Below are 14,046 nucleotides of genomic sequence, written 5' to 3' on the forward strand. Positions count from 1 at the left end.
CGAATTTTTGGATTAATAAAATTCAACTATTTTAAGTAATTTTTAAATGTTATTTTAGATTAAAAAAATATCTGTGAGTTTTGAGACATTTGCAGAGAAAAGACTGGTCAACGTTTGATACTGAAAAATCTAACGTTTGAAAGTGATTACTGCATGCTGAGACGTTGTAATTTTATGGTTTAATACCCAATTTTGTCCCTATTTTGGTTCGGAAATTTCAAGTTAGTCCTTTTTTAGAAATGTAAGTGCAATAGATCCTTACTTGTAATTATTTGAGTCTAATGAGTCCCTTCCGTTAAATAGAAGGAAACGGAGTTAGTGGGCTGATGATGTGGCATCCCTTTGGCTTCCATTTATATTTCTGATAGTCTTTATCAGGTCTTTCATTTTGGATACAACTAAACTGTTCATCGATCAGATTGCAAGACCCCGGTGCATAGAGAGGATAAGAATCATCTTTAATCCATTCCCTATCAAAAAAATCACACTTGATCAAAGCCTCAATCTTTTCATCCTCCACCCCAGAATCCATTTCCTTGTTCCCATTCTTCTTTTTCTTCACCAGGGAAGCCGTGTAATTACTATGCACAACTCCCTCTCCTTTCACGGGAGAACTCAAATTCTCACGGGGACTTCCCCCTGAAACCTTGGGCGCAGAAGCAACACCATTCGAAGAATGATTTGACTTGTTTAAAGCTTTATCCTCATAAGAAGTTCCAGAAACTCGGGTATGATTGGAAGCACTTGATGGCTCTTTATTCACAACACGATCACGCGGCACGGGCACGCCGCCTTCCTCCACCAGCGCCGCCCTCGCCTCCGGCACTGACACCAGCACCTTCATGATCCCCGCCTTCACCGCCCTAAGCTTGTTCTCCTTCACCGTGCACAGCGAGTACAGCACCGTCGACGCGTCCTTCTTCGCGCGGAACCCGCCGCTCGCCAGAAGGCTCACCAGCGGCGGAATGGCGCCGGACCGCCCAATCGCCGCCTTGTTCTCCTCCACCTGCGACAGCCGCAGCAGCGCGCACGCTGCGTTCTCCTTTGCCGTCGCGGTTCCCGTGCTCAGCGCGCGAACCAACGGCTTAATCGCTCCTGCGGAGGCGATGGCCTCCTTGTTCTCGTCGTAGAGCGAGAGATTCAAAATCGCGGTTTGATTCCTGGAGCTGGAGGTCCGGCGAAGAAATGAGTGAAATCAACGGGGACAGTCGGCGTCCTCGTCGCGGCAGCGGAGGTCGAAGCAGGCGCCGCAGATCTGGCCGCAGTTGAAGAGGGCTTCGCTGAGTGCAGCGGTGGCCATAAACGCAGAAATTTCAGCCATAAGCGCTGCAGACTACACCCACTATATAGCTAACCTAGTTCACGATTCTTCTCCACCGCCTGAACCACCGTGCGCTGCCGTCAAGTGTTGCCATTGACTCGCTGTCGTCGGCTATATCACCGTGCGTGCGCTGCTGTATGCACGCAAGCACGTAAGCGCGTCGCTGTCGTCCGGCGAAGAAATGAGTGAAACCCTAACACCACGTAAGCACGCAAACAATTGCGTCTTGACACCTTACAAAAACAACTGTCACATCATCATCCCACTAACTCCGTTTCCTTCTATTTAACGGAAGGAACTCATTAGACTCAAATAATTACAAGTAAGGATCCATTGCACTTACATTTCTTAAAAGGGACTAACTTGAGATTTTCGAACCAAAGTGGAGACAAAATTGGGTATTAAACCTAATTTTATATATTGTTTCAGTTTTAAATAATTTTTATTTATTTATTTTTGTTCAAGAGTTTGATTTTATAAGAATCGTCTTAAGCAGAACCATGAGTTGTCATGTTTGGATTAAATTGCTTCCACTCTTGACTAAACTTTTTTTATCTGTAAAACTGCAAATAAAAAATACAAATAGTAAATAATCAATTTGTTTGTTATAAGTATGTAATATTATTATTAAAAATTAAAATGTATGTTATTATGGAAATATGATTTGTGTAATTTAATCATCTTTAATTAAAAAAACATGAGCATGTACGTGGCTCCCTCTTCCTCCGATTTTTATGATTGAAATGATCATCCGTGTGGATGTGAGCAGAGGGAGACGAGCGTTTGGAAGAGGCGTTGAACGAAGAGAATCTGATTGAAGTTGAAGTGAAGACCGAGCAGTGAGACGCTCGGCCAGTAGTGTAGCTTGTGTACAGTGGTCGTTCGACCATCTCATCTTCTCGCTTTAGTTCTGTTAAGACCGTTCGGTATTTTTCCATGTAAACCGTTCGGTCAAGCTTCGTGTACTTTCGGCTTTAAATTTGTAACTCTTATGTAAGACGTGCGGCTTTGCGCATTCGTTCGTTATGTTGTAACTGTACTCAAGGACGTTCGTCTTTGAACGTTTCTTTGTTTTTGGAAAAACTGTTTTGGATTATTATTAAAAGTGATTTTCTAATTATATGGTTTATGACTGTATTTTTGAGATGTCACATTGAGAAAATAGTTCAGGGAAAACTAAACGAATGATGAGAATTTATTTTAATGATGACTACAACATGAATAAGAAAAAACACTTTTTTTCATCACCTGAATGCATATGCATGAATGTCTCGCCAAAAAATTTCATTAGTCAGCATAATGAATTGTTATCTGTATATCACTACTTTTAGTCATGCTATAGATAATAAATATTTATTCACTTTTTATCTATTACATATTGCTTTTATTAACACTTTTCTTATAAATCTATTTCATTCCAAAATTCATTTTCTCATTTTTTACACGCATGCTTAGTAATTATTATTAATAAGAATAATTTAATTTTTTTGGAAAAATCTATTCCTAGATATTTACATATGTACGTTGTAAATCTAAAGATAATTTGTTCTTTTTTATCAAAATTTGTGTCATTACCATTTTTGAACAATATAATAAATATAATATGTACTTGTTTTTAGAAGAAAAAAAATGTTTTAACTAAGAATTACTATTTCTCATTTTTTTTTATTTAGAAATTTGAATAAAAATCATTCTCTAAATCCTACTTCATTCTCCAATTCCATAATTTGGTCAAGAAAATTAAAATGATTTCCTGTTTTTTAAAGATTACTCCAATATATTTATTAATTCAAGTATGACATTAATTACAATAAAAAGAATAACTCCTCAATAGAAAAAAATTAATAATTCAAAAACAAATTCACATCTTTATTCAAATTGTATATTATAAAGTAGTATTTATAAATTGTAAAACAAAATGTTCAAAATACTCCATTACAAAATAATTGATAATTTACATGATTGAAAAATAACTAAAACTAAATGGGATGAAATAAAACATTATAAAAAAAAGTCTAACTCAAAATCCCATCTACAATTTTCACATGAGTTTTTAGTATTATCATCATCATCTTCAGTATCCATTCTTTCCCAAGAATAACACTTCTTCATACTCCACCCATTGCATTGTCTCTCAGAACATAAAGGAGTTGGATTGCGCACCAATGTTTCATAAGGTTTTCTCCAGAAGTTACTCAATAAAGTTACTATCTTATTTCTACACCTTACAACACACTTGAGATTTTTCAGAAATTGCATATACTCAACTCCTTCTTTTCTTAAATTAATATCGTATGAACATAATAAGATAAAACCATACACATACTTTGCTTCAAGATGACCCTTTTTGGCAGCCATTTTCAAGTCATTAATGCTTTTTTCTATATTTCCCTTATATCTAATTAGTTCTCTTAATCCCTCTCTATACAAAGCTTCAATATTTCCACCCTCTTTACAACTTTGCATAAAAATATCAAATAATGCCCTTGCTTTTGACCAGGAAATCAACGAAAACTTTTCTAATGAAATTTGTTGCCACATATAATTATCTTTTGTGGCATGCAAAAAATCTCTACAACATACTTTCATGTTGTAATGATTAAGGCAAGATTCAGAACTTACCTTTGCAACAACATTAACCAATAAGTCTACAGGAAGTGATTTGATTGGAAAAAATGTAGATTTGTCATGTTCAGTGCATTGTCTTTTATTATCTCTCAGAAATTATTCTTCCATTACAATCAAATGAGTAGACTCATTGCTTTCATCGCATTGTCTCTTGTTGAACTGTGTCTTCTCCGTCATAAAACTAAGCAGGGAATCCTCAGTTCCATTTGTTGCAAATGAAGACATCTAGTGCACAAAAACATTATACGACATTATGGTAAAATAAGGAGGTTGTTCTTCACTCACAGGAAAAGAGTGTAATCAGAGTGCCTAATAATCTTTAGTGTTCTTGTTCACCCACTCCTCTTGTTATAACAATGGCAGGGAGGGAGAGAGAATTTTAAACACCATGATGTCTTGTACGTGGCTCCCTCTTCCTCCGATTTTTATGATTGAAATTCCTTCGGCATTAATTGTCATTAATAATTATGAGATTAGGTAGATTTTGAGTTCTCCATAATTATGAGATTATCGGCATTCTTTCTGTCAAAATCTGAACCATTGCTTAGTCATAATTAATAACTAAATTCGGATGCGATCCTCCACCATATCTGATATCTTATTTGGTAGTCACAATTAGTTTGAAACAGTGTTTATTTATATGTTTTTATAATGGTTAAGCTAAAAAAAACATATTTTTAAGTTATATTCAATAGGCATTGAAAATTGAGATTAAAATTAATTTAGATAATTTTTTTAAAATTTTGGGAAAAAAATGTGATAAAATTATGAAATCAATAATATCTTAAATTAAAACAATATTTTTCATATTTGTATGAATTTATTGTCCAGCAATATGGCCACCAAATGAAAAAGAGTGGTGCCAATTGTTTTTTCATAAAAGTATATGTATAATCAACTTTATCGTGCCGCCAGTTATTTATGATCAATTATAGCATAAAAAAATAAGTTAAATCTAAAAAATATATCTCTCCAACAATTATATGCATATAACTTAAGCAGATCAATTTTATTTTATATATATTTATTTGTTTATTAGTTTTTGTGACATCCCAAAAATACAGTCATAAACCATATAATTAGAAAATCACTTTTAATAATAATTCAAAACAGTTTTCCAACTAAAAATAAAACCGAACGAACGTTCAAGGACGAACGTCCTTGAATACAGTATTACAACTTTAAAGAAACGAACGCGCAAAGCCGCATGTCCTTAAATAAGAGTTACAAATTAAGGCCGAACGTAAGCGGAAACTGATCGAACGGTTTACACATGAAAAATACCGAACGTTCAAACATAGCCAAAATAAAATAATTTATTGTTTCAGATTTAAATAATTTTTATTTATTTATTTTTGTTCTAAGAGTTTGATTTTAAGAATCGTCTTAAGCAGAACCATGAGTTATCATGTTTGGATTAAATTGCTTCCACTTTTGACTAAACTTTCAAATATTGATATTTTACAAATACAACAAACAAACACTGTCCTAATCTCAGTCTTAAATAAGAATAATAAATTCTATTCTATCCCATGATATATTTTACTTTCTATTTATCTTTCGTTTGTCAAACTTATTCATAAAGGTGACCCTTGTTTCTTTTCTCGTCCTTAATTTCCGAATCTCTTTCTTTATTATTCATCAAACTAAAATGAGAAGCATCCTAAAACTGGAGGGAGTTAACTTGCACGTTAATATTTTTCTTTTTCTTTCTCTAATATGCTTTTCGTTGCTTTTGTGATAAATTCATTGTCTATATTTTATTTAATGGTTAAAGTCTCATTGATCAAGTATCAAATTTAAACAAAAAAAAGGAAAACTTCAATGAAAACAAAGTCGTGATCCTTAAAGGGTTAGACACAAGAAAGGAAAAGGTAACGTGTATAATTTGTATTTCTATATCTGTGTATCTTACAGTAAAGACAAATATGTGTATCTTTTGTATTTCAGACCAAAGAAGCATTTTTCCTTTATTAGAAGAAGTCTTAAACAAGCTAATAATAGTGAGATATTTGGTGTGTACTAAACCAATGCAGAAGTCAAATTAACATTAATGGTGAGTGTCAGGCCTTTTAAAAAAAAACGAGCGTTGGTGAAGTCCACGTGGCGAGCGTCGAGCGAGCCACCTCAGCGACGCACATGGACGACAGCAGCGTCTGACACCCACTAACGGACGCTCGCGGGCGCACGTGGAGCTCGTCCTGTCGTTGCAATGATCATCCGTGTGGATGTGAGCAGATGGAGACGAGCGTTTGGAAGAGGCGTTGAACAAAGAGAATCTGGTCGAAGTTGAAGTGAAGACCGAGCAGTGAGACGCTCGGCCAGTAGTATAGGTGTTTGTTGTAATGGTCGTTCGACCACTTCATTCCTTTATTTTGGTTAAGTTCGACCGTTCGGTATTTGTCCCGTGTAAACCGTTCGGTCAGGTGTTTATTTTACGTTCGACCTTAAATTGTAATTCTTGTTGAAGACGTGCGGTTTTGCGCGTTCGTTCTTTAAGGTTATAAGACTGTACTCAAGGACGTTCGTCCTTGAGCGTTCGTTCTTTCGTTTTGGTTTTTAGTTGGAAAACTGACTGTCCGGACTGTATGATTTCCCGTGTAGCTACGACATTATGTTGCAAAGGTAAGTTCTGAATCATGGTGTTTAAAATTCTCTCTTCCTCCCTGCCATTGTTATAACAAGAGGAGTGGGTGAACAAGAACACTAAAGATTATTAGGCACTCTGATTACACTCTTTTCCTGTGAGTGAAGAACAACCTCCTTATTTTACCAATTCGTTTTTTTATTAACTTTCCTTCTTATTTGTGCTGCTATATCTCCAGTTAACAAGCTGCATTTTTTGTTTCTGGCCGGTTTATTTCGCTTCCATTAAGCTGTTTATTTTGTATATTTGTTATTTTTTTGTTGTACAGAAATATGTTACACTATATGATTTTGCAAGCTATTATTGTTACATGTTGCCAATGTCTGAAAATTTAATTAGTTTTTTGAGTAAAGTCTAAAAATATAGACATTATTCTATGTTATTTGACCATAATGTCATATAATATTTTTGTGCACTAGATGTCTTCATTTGCAACAAATGGAGCTGAGGATTCCCTGCTTAGTTTTATGACGGAGAAGACACAGTTCAACAAGAGACAATGCGATGAAAGCAATGAGTCTACTTGTTTGATTGTAATGGAAGAATCATTTCTGAGAGATAACAAAAGACAATGCACTGAACATGACAAATCTACATTTTTTCCAATCAAATCACTTCTTGTAGACGTATTGGTTAATGTTGTTGCAAAGGTAAGTTCTGAATCTTGCCTTAATCATTACAACATGAAAGTATGTTGTAGAGATTTTTTGCATGCCACAAAAGATAATTATATGTGGCAACAAATTTCATTAGAAAAGTTTCCGTTGATTTCTGATAATGCTAAATTTTACCATTATTTAAGCATCATTTTAGTAGCAAAATCAACTCCTTTCTAACTTACAACTTGTTAATTCCTCTTCTTTTGTCTTGTTTTCCAAATAATTGTGTTTTTGGCTACTTTGATGTACTTTCATCAATAATCCCTTATTTTGTAGCTAAACATGAGCTTGGAAGAGTCTCCAACAATGTATAGAGATGAACCAAAGAGAGCATATGCAGAAACGCTCGTCGCCAGCAAGAGAACGCTCGTTCAGAGAGCAGGAGTGAACATTTATCCAGCTAGCAGAAGTGGACACTCGTCCTGGAAGCAGAAGAGGATGCTCGTCCTGAGAGATGCGTAGTGGACGCTCGTCCAGCGAAGAAATGAGAGGATGCTCGCCAGCGAGAAGTGGACGATCGTCCAGCGAGAGAGGAGAGGGCGCTCGTCCAGCTATGTAAAGAGGACGTTCGTCCAAAGAAAACGCGAGAAGAGGACGCTCATCCAGCACGTTTAGAGAGGACGCTCGGCCAGCGAGAGGACGCTCGCCCAGCAGAAGCGGACGCTCGTCCACTTTCAGTTCCAGAGAGTTTCACGCCCGGGCGTGAGAAATGGGGCGCCCGGGCGTGACTTTTCAGAGAGTCTCGTGCCCGGGCGCGAAACAGGAAGGGCGCCGGGCGCGATTTTTACTGATGTGGCAGCAGAGCTTATTTAACCCAGAAACGCAAAGGGGTTTGGGTCTTTGGTTCTTTGGAGGTGCGATTTTACTCAGAGAAGAGCATGGAGGGCGCGAGGAGCTTGTGGGAACATCTCCTCCTCTTCCTTTGGGTCTCCTTCTTCTTCCATCTTCCATGTTTGTAAGCCTTAGGGTTCTCCATGGAAATGGAGAACCTGATTCATCTTGTTGGGATTAGTTGTAGCCTTTGAATTCTTGTGTAATTGTTCAATGATTTGATTATATATATGCCTTTTCTATCAATTGCTAGTATTCTTGTTTCCGATCTTAAAGCTTGCATGTAATGGGGACGTTCATGACTTGATTTTGGGGTTTTATGGATTATGGGGATGTAAGATGAAACCTTGAACTGAAACAAGAGTCCTTGTGGTCATTGATTCTAGGGATGGAAGATGATTCACATGTTGTCTTAAGATCCTAGCTCTTTAATGCGGGTTTGCTTGTTAGATTGTCTAAGGGATTGGAGTTTGATAAGGAAAACCTAGGCTCTTTCACCTAAGGGATTAGGGCTAGAGTGTTTTAGTGGATTGACTTTAGTAAATTGATAGAGAGGAGATGAAGTTGGTTATACACAAGAGTGCATTGGTGAAAACTAACCTTAACATTGTCATTTCATACCATTTCTAGTCTTTTCCATTTCCAAGTGCCTTCAATACCAAAGTCTAACCTTGTAATTATTTGTGAATTTATCTTTTGTAAATTGATGTTATGTTCTTGAGTCTAGATGAGTTGTTAATCGCACAATTCTCTAGTATTACGAGTCTCTTGGGAAAACGATACCTAGTCTTACAACGGTTTATTACTTGAACGATTCGGTACGCTTGCCGAAATCTCTTAACAATTTCCTGGTCAAAAGCAAGGACATTTGATATTTTTATGCAAAGTTGTAAAGAGGGTGGAAATATTGAAGCTTTGTATAGAGAGGGATTAAGAGAACTAATTAGATATAAGGGAAATATAGAAAAAAGCATTAATGACTGGAAAATGGCTGCCAAAAAGGGTCATCTTGAAGCAAAGTATGTGTATGGTTTTATCTTATTATGTTCATATGATATTAATTTAAGAAAAGAAGGAGTTGAGTATATGCAATTTCTGAAAAATCTCAAGTATGTTGTAAGGTGTAGAAATAAGATAGTAACTTTGTTGAGTAACTTCTGGAGAAAACCTTATGAAACATTGGTGCGCAATCCAACTCCTTTATGTTCTGAGAGACAATGCAATGTGTGGAGTATGAAGAAGTGTTATTCTTGAGAAAGAATGGATACTGAAGATGATGATGATAATACTAAAAACTCATGTGAAAATTGTAGATGGGATTTTGAGTTAGACTTTTTTTATAATGTTTTATTCCATCCCATTTAGTTTTAGTTATTTTTCAATCATGTAAATTATCAATTATTTTGTAATGGAGTATTTTGAACATTTTGTTTTACAATTTATAAATACTACTTTATAATATACAATTTGAATAAAGATGTGAATTTGTTTTTGAATTATTAATTTTTTTCTATTGAGGAGTTATTTTTTTTATTGTAATTAATGTCATACTTGAATTAATAAATATATTGGAGTAATCTTTAAAAAACAGGAAATCATTTTAATTTTCTTGACCAAATTATGGAATTGGAGAATGAAGTAGGATTTAGAGAATGATTTTTATTCAAATTTCTAAATAAAAAAAATGAGAAATAGTAATTCTTAGTTAAAACATTTTTTTTCTTCTAAAACAAGTACATATTATATTTGTTATATTGTTCAAAAATGGTAATGACACAAATTTTGATAAAAAAGAACAAATTATCTTTAGATTTACAATGTACATATGTAAATATCTAGGAATAGATTTTTCCAAAAAAATTAAATTATTCTTATTAATAATCATTACTAAGCATGCGTGTAAAAAATGAGAAAATGAATTTTGGAATGAAATAGATTTATAAGAAAAGTGTTAATAAAAGTAATATGTAATAGATAAAAAGTGAATAAATATTTATTATCTATAGCATGACTAAAAGTAGTGATATACAGATAACAATTCATTATGCTGACTAATATGAAATTTTTTGGCGAGACATTATCATGCATATGCATTCAGGTGATGAAAAAAAAGTGTTTTTTCTTATTCATGTTGTAGTCATCATTAAAATAAATTCTCATCATTCGTTTAGTTTTCCCTGAACTATTTTCTCACTGTGACATCTCAAAAATACAGTTATAAACCATATAATTAGAAAATCACTTTTAATAATAATTCAAAACAGTTTTTCCAAAAACAAAAAAACGCTCAAGGACGAACGTCCTTGAGTACAGTTATAACATAACGAACAAACGCGCAAAGCCGCACGTCTTACATAAGAGTTACAAATTTAAAGCCGAAAGTACACGAAGCTTGACCGAACGGTTTACATGGGAAAATACCGAACGGTCTTAACAGAACTAAAGCGAGAAGATGAGATGGTCGAATGACCACTCTACACAAGCTACACTACTGGCCGAGCGTCTCACTGCTCAGTCTTCACTTCAACTTCAACCAGATTCTCTTCGTTCAACGCCTCTTCCAAACGCTCGTCTCCCTCTGCTCACATCCACACGGATGATCATTGCAATGACAAGACGGACGTACAAACCGAGACAACACAAGGAAAAACGCAGGGTAAGCTTATGTAATTTAACTCATGCATCAACATACAAATTCAAGTAAACAGTTCATTACACATCAACACAATTTAACGTACGTACTAAATAAAAACTCAACACTCGACCGAGCGTCCGGACTGTATGAATTCTGCGTAGTTACAGGCGTTCACGCACCCGGTGGTGTGGTAACTGGCATCCTCATCAGCTGCCACCCGAGGTTAGTCCGTTCCGTCCGAAGTACCCCTAGGGACGAGAACCTCCTGCCGTTCCCACGCATGACGAGCCCCCTCTACTTGAGGACGAGGACTTACGGAACATCAGGATCGAACAGCCAGCATTAACTATCCACAGTCATACTTTACAACTTTCAACATTCATCCATGAGTCATTTCTGCCTGGAACAATCGTTCAACATTCATAATATTCTTTTCATCTCAAATAAATGTCATCATTTATTTTTCGTCATTTCATAACCATTTTCATCATTAACAGGGAAATCATCAAAAACCGAACGTTTTGTCCCCAATAAGGCCGAGGACGAACGCTGTGAGCGAGACCCAAAGACGCTCGTTCGAATCAGAGTACGAACGGTAGAGTTACCGAGAGAACGAGGACGAACCATGCAAATTGGAATGAAAGGACGTTCGTTAAGAATCAGAAAACGAACGTCAGAATTTCAATTACGTACGGGAATAGCCGAGTGATATCCTGTTCATTAGACGAGTGTTATTTTTCATGAGAATCAGTTAAATAAACTGACGCTCGTGATTTCAAACCAATGTTCTGAGAAGAATTTTAACTGTGAAGGCTCTAGGCTGAATACATCAAACGTAGACATCTCAAGGCATTTAACGAACCATTTTACAAAAATTCTTATACTGAAATCCACTTCCAGTAAATGACCGAATGTGGTAATCTGAAGTTGGACGTACGCTATTTCAATAAGACTAATTCTACAAGGATGAGTACGAACGCTCAGTATAAGACCGAGCATCATTTTAAGCGAGCGCTCAATATAAGACCGAGCCCCATTTTAGAACGAACGCTCAGTATAAAACTGAACACCATATTTGAACGAGCGCTCATTATAAAACCGAGCACCCTTAAGAACGAACGCTCAGTTCAAAACCGAGCACCATTAAGACGAACGCTCAGTGTGAGACCGAACGCTAGTAGCCTTAAAATAATAGAGTTTGATAATTATACTAAGAGACTTTCGAAGAAGTGTTTACGAACGGTAAAATACACTATTACATATATGCATACAACAAAAGGGAGTTTATCAAAGGATATTGGGTACAACAATGCTTGGCCGAACGCTCAAGCATAGTTTTTAGACACGAGGACGCTCGTCCTCAATAAGGGATCCTTCCAAATGAACGAATCCCACTTCTGCTACTTTATCAGGAAAACCGAACGGTCAAGGACCGTTCAGCAACGAACGCATATGATCATAGGGAGAGTTCTTATTCAATATTCATTCATATTCCAGTTCATTTCTCATCATACAATATCATAGTTTCGTTCGTTCATATCATCATTAACTTTCACATTTCATACGATTCATATCATGTAAATTCATATTTCTCATTTCACCAAAATAACGAACGTTCATGTACTTCAGTCGCATCAAATATCATGCATTATACCCATACAATCAAATAACGAACGTTCATACCATTCATTCATATCATCCATCATGCATTATGTTCATGCAGTTAAATAACGAACGTTTATACAAAGCACACCACATGAATTAAATCAAATAAGCTTCCCTTACCTCTTAGATGACCGAACGTCCACAAACGCACAAAGACACTTCCCCACTACAGATTCTCCTATCGTCAACGCTCGTTAATCCAAACTACACAAGCGAACGAGCCCCGACACTAAATCAGATTTATTAAATTTTAAGAAAGATGACGAACGTACGAATCTCAGAACTGAGTTTGCATGCATGCGAAACGAACGTCAGAGAGTGGGGGACTTACCAATCCAGCTTCGCCAACCGAACGTCTTCTCTGGAAGTCCTTGACGTCGTGCGTCCTTCCACAGTGTTGTAATACTGATCGGAGGAGATGAAATGGGTGGTTTTCCTTAGAGAGAGGGTGCAGAGAACGTAGAGAGAAGGAGGAGAGAATTAAATTCTCAGAAATGAAGCAGAGAGGTGCGTGTAGAGGGAGGGGAATATTTCAGAATCTTAGTTTGCTTTCCACTCTGCCAGCGCACGTTTCCATTTCCGCAAGCGCACGTTCCCATTCTAGCAGACACGTTCCCATGTTGTCAGCGCACTGCACTACGTTTCTGACAGCCCATACCGGACGGTCGTCCACTCTGCGGTTGCCACGTGGTTTCCACTTCCGATTCCTGACTTAGCTCCACGTGCGCCCGCGAGCGTCCGTTAGTGGGTGTCAGACGTTGCTGTCGTCCATGTGCGTCGCTGAGGTGGCTCGCTCGACGCTCGCCATGTGGACTCCACCAACGTTCGTTTTTTTTTTCTTTTTTAAAAGGCCTGACACTCACCATTAATGTTAATTTGACTTCTGCATTGGTTTAGTACACACCAAATATCTCACTATTATTAGCTTGTTTAAGACTTCTTCTAATAAAGGAAAAATGCTTCTTTGGTCTGAAATACAAAAGATACACATATCTGTCTTTACTGTAAGATACACAGATATAGAAATACAAATTATACACGTTACCTTTTCCTTTCTTGTGTCTAACCCTTTAAGCATCACGACTTTGTTTTCATTAAATTTTTCCTTTTTTTGTTTAAATTTGATACTTGATCAATGAGACTTTAACCATTAAATAAAATATAGACAGTGCATTTATCACAAAAGCAATGAAAAGCATATTAGAGAAAGAAAAAGAAAAATATTAACGTGCAAGTTAACTCCCTCCAGTTTTAGGATGCTTCTCATTTTAGCTTGATGAATAATAAAGAAAGAGATTCGGAAATTAACAAAGGACGAGAAAAGAAACAAGGGTCACCTTTATGAACAAGTTTGACAAACGAAAGATAAATAGAAAGTAAAATATATCATGGGATAGAATAGAATTTATTATTCTTATTTAAGACTGAGATTAGGACAGTGTTTGTTTGTTGTATTTGTAAAATATCAATATTTGAAAGTTTAGTCAAAAGTGGAAGCAATTTAATCCAAACATGACAACTCATGGTTCTGCTTAAGACGATTTATGACATCCCAAAAATACAGCAATAACCATATAATTAGAAAATCACAGTTAATAATAAACCAGTACAATTTTCCAACTAAAAACAAAAACGAAAGAACGAACGCTCAAGGACGAAC

This window comes from Vigna angularis, chromosome 9 (genome assembly GCF_016808095.1).
Source record: "Vigna angularis cultivar LongXiaoDou No.4 chromosome 9, ASM1680809v1, whole genome shotgun sequence".
NCBI lineage: Eukaryota > Viridiplantae > Streptophyta > Magnoliopsida > Fabales > Fabaceae > Vigna > Vigna angularis.